This window comes from Anoplophora glabripennis, unplaced genomic scaffold, assembly GCF_000390285.2.
Source record: "Anoplophora glabripennis isolate ALB-LARVAE unplaced genomic scaffold, Agla_2.0 scaffold783, whole genome shotgun sequence".
In the NCBI taxonomy this organism is placed as follows: Eukaryota; Metazoa; Arthropoda; class Insecta; order Coleoptera; family Cerambycidae; genus Anoplophora; species Anoplophora glabripennis.
Window position 1 is genome coordinate 39,391 of NW_019416866.1, and position 11,345 is coordinate 50,735.

Here is an 11,345-nt window from a genome sequence, read left to right on the forward strand (position 1 = left end):
CAAAGAATTGCCACCTTCCATTCAAAATAAATATGTATATTTACTTTATAAAATTCATGAGAAGTTATTATTATTATTCCGTAAAATATAAAATTTGATTAATTCCAAATTTATCGGGCGCACCCAGTAAAACCATTTACATGGGACACTGCGTAGATTGAATGCAGGTGTGGGAGGGCACGGTGAAGTGCGTCGGCGCGTTTTGCGAGGTTAGCCGAGGCAACGTATTCTAGATGTTGCGTTTGTCTGAAGCTCACGTCTTTTCCTTTTTTATTCAGCAGTTCATAGTTCATTATTTATTGTTTCGTTGTTTCGTTTAGCATTATTCGCCGCCAGTTGCATTTTGCACATAGGTAAGTAACTGCATGTTGTAAATATACCTATGCATTACAGAGTACAATAGCATTTATGTTTACAGCAAGAACGTCGGTTTTTTAAGAGTTAGAGTATAAAAGTGTACTTAATTAAGCTTTTTACAATCAGTTAAAGCAAGTATGGAGCAATTACTAGGTAACAGATTGAAGACTTTCTAGTAAAACCGTGCAGATATTTTTAGGTAAGTGCAAATCCTGCTCTAATAATAAGACTTTTCGCCCTAAATTTATATTGTTAACTTTTTAACCCATCAACCAAAAAGTTGTCGCTTTTTATTATTTGAAAAACTACTTCATTTTGATTAAAAATTCAAATTTACCCAAGTCAAATTTGCCCGTTTTGTAATATTCCCAATCCCAATACTTTAACATTTATGCATTTCACAAAAATTAACTTGTGTATAGTTTTAACTATTTTCTGTATAACATTAAGCTTTGTTTGAGTTTGATTTATTTGGTTTTGTTTCATATAGTGTTTTTTTTTTCAGATTAACTTGGACTTTGAAAGAACTTTCCCAAACAGCGATATTGGCATTTTGAAACATTTTGGAATAATCGAAAAATCCGATGTAAATGTATTTATGTACATACAAATATAGGTATATAATTATATACTATAAATATATATTATTATCACTATGAACCTTTGGTTTAATCTATTTGATGTAAACATCTATTTCGTTAAAAACACTATTTGATTTCCAGGGAACCATTAATAAACTTAAAGCTATTTCTTTTATTTTTTGTTGGAAATACATCATAAATTCGTACTGAGTCGGAAAGTCTTTGTGTAGAATAATCGATTAGCTTATATCAATATTTTTTTTCTATTCAAATTAATACTTTCTGTAATTTAAAGAGAGCCAATAAAATATTATATCTAAACCATATAAATTTCTCGGATCAAGAAAACGAATATCATTTACATAAAATCGGTATATTCACATTGAGTAAATGATAGAATTGAAGTGCTTGTTAGATTTTCTCCATGTGAATAAATTATAATCAATGTGAGAACATGATTTTCTCAAAACAAGGGTGGAAATTATTTGAAATGATCCATTTAGTTTTATTTTGAACTATGGCGCTATTAAATGAAGAATATCTTTTGATACAAACAAGAATATATATTTTTCATTTCAAATAAATATCTTCTTGCGGATATATGAGACTAGGAATTATTCAATACAAGCTGATTAGGTTCATTTCAAGTATTTACTTTTTTGTGTGTACACGTCCCATCCGCATATCATCTACATAGGACAAATAATTTCTAGTAGATTCAATTATAACATATTATTTCAAATTTATATATTACTATAATAATCAACTAAGTGCGCCCCTATGACTATCATTTTTGTTGTATTTGTCTAAAAATTTGATGCTATATGAGGTAAATGCAGGCAAATGTCAACAAAACGGTAACAAGTTTGCATTACTTTTGTCGTCATTTCGGAAATTGCCTCTTTCCGCTTACAAACGAGAAGCACAAGTTAGAAACTTATAAATTCAAACATGACTGATGATATTTTTTTGTCGTTTTGAGATATACGAGTATAATATTAACTTTGTATAGTATATTCGAGATTTTCACTTTTTATTTTTCGTAGGTTTTAAGTAAATATAACCTTCATGTATTCTTAACAGAACTTACCTTATAATATAAATTACATTCTATTTTACCTTGAATGCACTGCAAATATATTAATTTTTTGGTAGTAGTATGTTTAACAGGTTCTAGTATTCTCAAAAAGTTTAGGTTACTGAGATTTAGATATTTAATAATTGTAACAAGAGCTTGTTTAAGACCAACAGCAATACAATGACACTGATGAAACTATACCTTAAAAGAAACCTAATATATTCGTTGTGAAGTCTTTTGTATATCAGATATCTCTACAAATAACTTTCGTGGAAGCTATTATTATAAATTAACTTCAACTGCAAACATCCAAGCCCATAATTGGATATTTTAGTCACGCCTAATCACCTTATTCTAATAATATATTCATATTTGTCCATATTAGGTATTTAGGTCTACATTGCCGTGTTTTTTTTCTTTTGATTATAAAAAAAGGTATTGGGGTTGTTTTATTCTTTATTTATTTTATATTTATTTTTAATCTCAAGAAAACCACACATAAACGGCAGCTTTTCGTCGTGAGAGCGGGTCGTAGGTTAGGAAGCAGCTAGCTTGTTTATACAGTATGGTATTAAATTGGGGCGCCACGTAACTTATGAGTGTAAGATATCTATGTGTATTCTGCAAAGTTACGGACGTCAGAACACTTCATCAAATTAGAGTTTTATTGAGTCTCTGATATTTATTAATCACATATACAGGGTGAGTGAAAATAAGTGAGATAATTAGAAAGAACAAAAATATTTATTCTAAATCCCAGACTAATGGTTATTCGCTTCAGACAAATATAAGAACATTTTATAAAAAAATAATTCATATTAATGAAATCAGATATATAATACCTACAAAAGATTGATTGGATTATAAAGTGATCAATTTAATATTAGAAGCAATTATTAATTTGACAAATAATATGTTACAAGGATAAAGAACACGTTTATGTGATTGGAGTTACTCCAAATCTCGCTTATTCACAGTAGGTACTATGCTTTAGCGTAACAATATCATATTTCAAATAAACAAATTATATATATTGAGAAGAATCAATAATTCAAAGGTTTAAATGTCAGTATTGGGATAAAAAGATATTAATGTCTAGATGACAGTGGAAGTTAATTTGATGACAATTTATAAGTAGATTATGAATTTTAGAGGAATATTAGTCTAAATCTATGAAAGTGGTTATAAAATAAGGGCATTAGATACGGAATTGAGAATTAAATAATATTGGAAAATTTAAATTAAAAATGTAAAATTTAAAAGTGATCTGATTGGTTAAATAAAAAAAAGGAGATTTTGTATTTTAAATTAAGTGTGTAGTGCGACGGTAATCAAGGAGACGGAAAAAAAAAATAACAACAAGAAGAATAATAAATAAGACAGGAGAAGAGAGAGGAGATTGTCAAAAAGAATATAAGAAGATTAAATTATTACCAGCTAATTATAGTATCAAAGACGAGAGGAGAAGTTATTGAGAAGCTGAAGGAAAAGTTTCTGAAGATAAGAATTTGTATTGGAAGAAAGTAACAGGAGATACAGATAACGAAAGACGTAAATATTAAAAAGGTTAGATTATTAAAATTGTATGAATTATCCTAGCCAACAATAAAAGATTCGAGGGGTACGAGAGACCAGGGGAGAGCTAGAAGTCCCATCTAGCATATATCGACAATCACCAGGAGAGAGTACGTAGACGCCTAGAAGGGAGAGGATATAAGCAACGCTACAGAGAGAAGGTACCGACGTAAGAAATCAAGGACAGTGAAAAAAAAAAGGATTGTTGATCGGTCTGAAGTGAGTGACAATAATAATTATAAGAATAGAATAAGTACATGTTTGTAGCATAGAATTAAGATAGAGCAGGTTAAATTAGGGAATAGAAAAATTTAATAATTTATTTGTCATCATAAATATCAATAGAAAGTTTGAACCCAGATCACACTATATTATTTAATTTTATTCAGTTTAATCTAAGAACCGACTTCTGAGAAGGGAACTCATGTTCTGATAAAATTCATAGAAATTATTTGTGCAAAATTAACAGAATAAATTTAGTTTTCAATCAAATCATAAAAAAAAAGGAAAACATTAATAAAATTATAAGTTAATTTTAAATCCCGAATACTAAAACCATTTTCATCTTTGAATTACCATTTAAATTATATTGAGTGATATCCTGTGAGAAAAGCTAGCCTGGTAAGTGATCAATTATATTTCATGAATTAATAGAAAAAGTTACAACATTTTACTGGCGCTCTATATACTAATACACACCAATACACAAAACAGAACAAAGATATTTGTCACAAGTGAATCATCACAATATATATATATATATATATTTATAAATGCGTGCATTCAGTATGTTTCATCAAAAAAAAAGAATTATAACGAATTATAAAAATTTATGTAGGTAATATGTATTACTGTGTTATTTTAACCAATTCATAATAGGAGAGAGTATAAAAAAGTCCTTATCTGTCCTGGCGGCTTCTCGATGAAATGGTCGAGTCCTGTGGATGAAGGTAAATGGCGGCGTCAGGTTCTAAATTGGGTGGAGCTGTATACCTGCGCCTAAATTTTGACTCGGGAACTGGGGAGACAACACGGAAGAAGTTTTCCGTTTAGAATTTAAATTAAAATGCCTTATTGCCCATCTGGCCCATCCTTAAATCTAGCCTATCCTTAACTTTAGCCTGTCCTTAAATCTCTAAAAAATACATGGAAGAAAAAAATTAAAAGCCATACCTAACGTTTTTTTTTTTTGGAAGATGATAAACAAAATTTAAACTCTCCTTTTAAAAGAGATTTGTAAGACGAAGAAGAAAAATTATGTACATAAAAACTGGAGCTTGGCTGCAGGTGTTAGTTATATAATCAGCATATCTTGAAGAGGCTGAGTTCAATTTCTTGGGATACTATCAGTAGACATCGAGGAGTGAATGGCGTGGATTTTTCGCGTGCAATTTCAGATCCCCAAATATAGGAAAATTGGTAGTTAATAACCAGCACACCTTATCCCATCGCCTACCAAAATTCAACTCCTCGCTCGATTTTCTGAGAACCCGAAGGTTCTGGCACAGCATATATTGTTTTATTTGCTGTGGTTCTGGCTCACACTAATAAATAAAGGGAACGCCGTTATTTACATTCGATAGTAAAGTGTTGACATATGTGTATTTACAAACATTGGTACTTTGCGACGTCCTTGACGATGATGCCAATGTTACATTTTTATCTCTATAGCTAGGTACAGCGGTCATTTTAATTGATTAACGTACAAGGATCTACCTCATTCTTGACCTAGACTTACAAATTAGTTACATTGTAATATGCATAAGACTACGACACTATTTTCTTGCAACTTGTTTTATAATTATACATTTTGAATATCTGAAAGAAAATACATTATTGAAATTCCTAGCAATACAAACGCCGTAAGTGGCATCATCGCTTCTTGCAACTTGTTTTATAATTATACATTTTGAATATCTGAAAAAAAATACATTATTGAAATTCCTAGCAATACAAACGCCGTAAGTGGCATCATTGCCTGGTATTAAACGGTTCTAAACTAGTCGTTCAGTAATCTATGGTTCTAAAGGAGACGCCATTATTACAGTCTATTATTGTGAAATAGATATTAACCGAGTTCTGTGTTTTGTGTCTTTTTAAACTGTTTTTTTATTTAATTTCAATAAAAATGCCAAAGCGGTGTATAATATGCCAACAATTACAGGAAAGAGCCAAATATGTGCTACTTCTTTTCACAAGTAAGTTTGACATTGTTTCCATGGGCGTTCTTACAAGGGTCTAAGGTGTCCTAAGTATTTTATTTGTTAATTTATTATGTTTGTATTTTGATACTGACACTAGCTCTGTGTTTATTTGTAGATTACCTGTAGATCCTGCGATACGAGCAGTATGGCTAGAAAATTTCGCCATATCTGAATATGATTTTTCAAAGGATAATTATGTTTGTCGAAGCATTTCCGTGCTACAGATATTAAGGTAACAGTAACTGGAAAACGATGTTTCACACATGAAGCTGTCCCTATTAATACAACATTTGGAAGGTAATACGTTTAGTACAGTGTTGATGAAAAGGTTGTGCCGTCTCAAAGGTTCCCCTTCGAGAAATTGCCAGTGAAGGAAATTTTATAGATGTTGCTATAACACATCTTCAATCACATGTTGTCCCTGTTCCATAAGAGACGAGCTGTCAATGCTATAAGCTCAAAATTCAGTTTATTTTTGTTGCGTACATTTAAAACGTGTTTGGAACATGTTTATTTTCCCATACGATTAAATGTTGTTCAATGTAAATTTATGTTTTGTTTTCTTTGCATTGTTTATATTCCAGCAGATTTTAATGAAATATATTTTTGCTCCTTTTCTTGTAGTTTTATTTAAATTATTTATTTTAATAAATGTAGTTCTTCCAGTAATCGAGAACTACTATGAAATAATAATAGAACTAATAGCAGGCAATGACATTGAATGCATCATATTTTGTAGCATTGGATACTTGTAAAATTCTTTCCGGAATAAACGATTGATGATCTCGGCAACCAGAAATACAAATACAGATAGTAGATATATGTGACACTCAATATCTGAAAAATGGGAAAAGAAAATACCATAATGGGACTGCTAAATAAGAAGATTTATTTGATGGTAAGTATTTAGTATTTAGGTAATTCGTAATTAACCCCCTTTTTTTGTTGTAGGTAGCCATAAACTGGAGAAATATATGGATTCATATAACTTGTGAACCAGTTTTAAACAAATGCACCTACGTCATATTTTATTTATCGTTGTAGTATACTAATATAGATAAAATATATATTTTTTTTATATTGTTATTACCATTACCTGTATAAGTATGTTCCATTAAATTCTACAATATTACTTATCAAGTATTTTAATTTTTCTGCTACCGTATGTAATTGTAAAATTAGTTATTCATAAAGTAATTAATATGATTTTACAAATTTTAAGTACTTTTCTGGCGGTAGTAATTTTAAATGCTGCAACATTTACATCAAAGCTGTAATACATAAGCAAGTGACAAGTATATAATTGATTGTCTAACACTGACCTGTACGTTTAAATAATGCCTTAACTGTTGTAATAAAAATAACAATGGATTTATTAATATTTAACTTTATGGAATGACACGCTTTTTACTATTTTTGAATGACCCAGTACAAATATATATCAATAAGTAGGGCAGTCAGAAATGGAACATAGGCAGTGGCGGTTTTACCATAAGAGCTGCGGAGCTGCAGAACACATACAATTTTATGTATTTAATCATATTAAAATCAACAAAATATTTAAAGAATCCTAATGTACTCGCGCTAAAATAAATCTAGGAGCTTATATTATTATTTATTACGCGACGCGAGCTACACTATTCTATTCTATTTTATCGAAATATTACTGTTAAAGGATTTAAGTTTTAAGTTAAGATTTAAGATTTAATATCTTCTATTTCCTGTAACTATGATTTCCGAACAATAACTTACACAATTTGCATTTCCCTCGATGATGTCGCAAATGTAAAAGTCATGGTGACAAATTATGCCCACCGTCCCCTGTATAATCTGAAAACGCTGTTTGAAGACGGTTATCTAAATAACATACGATCCCTTGTCTTTGGTCTTCCTCCCTCCTGGCCTTAGTGTCTATGGCACTAAAAACGCCTTTAAGGCAAATCGCTATCCGATATCCACTGACTTATGGCCATGACAACTACAGTGACGTATAAATTGCGAAAACGTGTATTCACCAAACCCAGAATAATTTTTGAATATTTTTATTTGGTAGAAAATGGAGGAAGAAAGCACGGCGGTTGCATTTTGCATTAGAGTGATCTGCGTTTGATAGGGATGATTTAAGGGGAATCAATTTATAGGATCTAAGTTCCCTTTTTACTATTCAAATATTCTAGTTTGAAATTCCTGGGGCTATTTTAAAGATTGCCGAAGTTAGGTTTCAGACTTACGGTTTATTACTTTTAAGGGATAGATTTATCAAAATCAGCAAAAAGTGCACTATATTGGTGATATTATTTTAGAAAGTGATTTATTTTAAACAAAATTATGAGCATTAAAAATAAACACCTCCCTTTGAAAAATATTGTTGATATACACCTACTGCAGAAATTACCAACAAAGGCATATTAAATTATGCAAGGCAATAATATATAAGGGAGCAATGTTGAAATACAATATTTTACATTGCGCTCTGGATACATGGGAACAAATCGATAAATTGAAACTATCACAATATGCATATGTGAGATTTAGTTAAAATACCTATACGCATTTTGGACCATATCAATGTCCGATATATCAAAATATATTACAACTAAATCTGTAAATCCTTACGTAATTGGAAAAAGGCAGAAATGCCTGAAAAAGGTTAAACAATTACAAGATGTCTTATTTTCTTAATAAAAAACCTTTTCGTTTTTTAATAGTATCTCGCTTATTGTTAGCGATGGACCCAACAAACCCTACATGACTATACTCGACAGGGAACGTTCTATCCAAATATGTAAATATATACGGGGTGTTCCATTTAACTTACCAAAGTCCGCGGCCATTTTATTTGGACTTAATTTGTTTTTCTACTACCATTTTCGAAAAATTCATAAATACTCGTGCAACTTTTATATTTCACATTTTTTTACTCAAACTCTCAAAACAAAAAAGTTAAAGGGGGTCAAAATATAGTGAATCACCCTGTACATAAAATGCTTTAAACATACAACTGTGCAATTTTCACATCCATTTTTATGTCGCCAATGAATTATATTTTCTGTACTTCTTCATAGTTGAACCCTCGCATGAACCTTCTTAACTTTTCTGAAATAAAAATATGATAAAAATTACTTTTTAATTACCTATATAGAATCGTCAAAATATATCTATGCACAAAATAATGTATTTCAATTTTCATATAGTGTAATGTCAGATGTATTGAGTTTATTTACTTCACCAAAAATAAATATATCTTTTATTTTATTTTTTTTTATTTATGTGATGACAACTTAAATACTTGTTTTATGGAAATTGTTTAAAATATAAATTTTAAAGCACATGTTATAAAATTATGTTGTAAAATTTTATATGTATCCTAATTTATTCCCAGTAAGGGAATAATTTAATTAATTAATTTAATTTAAATAATTTATTCCAACTAATGTAAGTACTCTTTTATGAAAATTGTTCAATGCATACGGTACATGTTTTGAAATTTTACAAAAAGGGTACACCACTTTTGTTTGGGAAAAAATAATAAATTCGGAATGAAATTGTGATATACACTTCCTAAATCTGTTCCTAAAGGGGCAGGTGAAACTTCATATAATTAGTCAGTAATTTTGTAGGTATTCTGATGCTTATGTCTAAATGTAAAATACTGTGAAAAATCTAGAAAAATAAGATATTGCAAAAATGTTATGTCTACCGTGCCCTTGTATATCACCTTAACCATTTTTGGAAGAAATAGTTATATAAAAAGATATTATCCATATTAAAAATATTGCAAAATAATTTTGAACTACCCTGTAAAAAAACTACTTCATCTATTTAAAAAAATGCCTTTAAACGCGTTAAATTACTAACACATTTATTCAGTACGTATACTGTGTACCTATACAGGGTGTCCCGAAATCCATGCAACAAAATTTGATCACAGATTTTTAAGACAAATTTAGGGGACCCGTATTTTTTATTCTTGCCAAGTGGACCCCTCTTTAGGCGTTACAGCCCCCTGAAATCCGCCCCTAAGAATAATCTTTTTTTTATATCTCAGAACCCTGTTGTACGACAATCACTATATTTGGTACACAGGAGTTTTATGACATGTGGAATCTTACAGTACTACGCTTTTTGGCGAGAAATCCCCTTAAGATAATTTTTCGTGGGCCCCCTTGTATTTGGAGCCAAAAAAATTTAGTCGCATTTTAAATTTCATAAAAATTATCAGTCCACTAAAAAGCCATTATATTTAGAAATTTTTTGTCTCTTTATACTTTTTTCGTAAAACGCAATATTTTCGAGAAAAATGTCAAAAGGTGATCAATTGCATATCGTGGTTCGCCATTTTCCCCAAAATCATTGCGTTTTACGAAACAAATATCAAGAGACAAACATGTTTCTAAATTCAATGGCTTTCTAGCTAACTAATAATTTCAAAAAAAAATAAATTTGCGACCAAATTTTTCTGGTTCCAAAGACAAGGGGGCCCACGAAAAAGTGTATTAAGGGGGTTTTTCGCCAAAAAGCGTAGCACTGTGAGATTCCACATGTCATAAAACCCCTGTGTACCAAATTTAGCGATTCTCGTACAATATGGTTTTAAGAAATAAAAAATACGAGTCCCCTAAATTTGTCTTAAGAATCTGTGACCAAATTTTGTTGCATGAATTTCGGGACACCCTGTATAATATTTTAACCATTGAATAAGTAAAATTTAACATATGAATACGTAAATAAATTGTAAAAATACACAGAAATTCTGTAGGTCTTATATAGCAATTACAGTTTACTGCAGTATTCATAAAATTAGTTTTAGTGTAACGCTCTCACTACGTACTGAATTTAATTTGAACATTTCACTCCGCGGCACTAATTGCCACTGGAAGCTTTTTATTTTCTTTTAATGAAGTAGGTATAAAGTTAAATAGAACGTTTCATCAATACCCGTATCTTCCACAGCACTAATACCAAAATAATGGGGTGTTTAAGTTAAAGCGAGGGCAGCGCTATTTATCTTTTCACTACTAGGTCTCTCAATGTACTGGTTTTTAACGGTTAAAGATATAATTGTCGTGATAAGAGTCGACGTTGATTTTAATTATTTTAAAACTAACTTCCAATTTTTTGTGTAGTTCTAGGGCTTTCACTTTTTCGTAGCGAAATTATAACAGAACCCCCACTGAAGATGCTGACAGTGAAAGACGGCGAATGGCTTGAAAGTACTGGGTAGTTACAGAGAGAGGCCACTAAGGAACGTCTCACAGGACCACCATTGCCTAAGGGACGGTTCCGTCCAAAGTAGCCTTAGAGCCAGCAACAAGAACCGATATCAACATTAGAGCGGGACTAGCGGTTTTGAGGGTCCGCCCCATAGAGCCTAACCCAAGAACAACAAGGCAAGCTAAGGCTAGGAAAGTGCATAATTTTGAAAACTGTTAGAGTATGAAGAAAAAATTGGCATTATTAGGTTTTTTGATATAACAAAAAAGAATTTTCAACTAATTTTGGCGTTGCTTATATAGGGCGTCAGTTATGGCCCTATTCCTTTGATGAATA

General features: G+C 30.7%; 1 long non-coding RNA gene across 1 annotated transcript; it reads left to right on the forward strand.

The window, feature by feature from the left end:
- The first annotated feature begins 246 nt into the window (after nucleotides 1–246).
- LOC108912396 lies at nucleotides 247–941 on the forward strand. The gene is made up of 3 exons (XR_001964549.1): nucleotides 247–353; nucleotides 419–556; nucleotides 863–941. It is a non-coding gene; the product is annotated as an uncharacterized LOC108912396 (long non-coding RNA).
- Nucleotides 942–11,345: the final 10,404 nt, after the last annotated feature.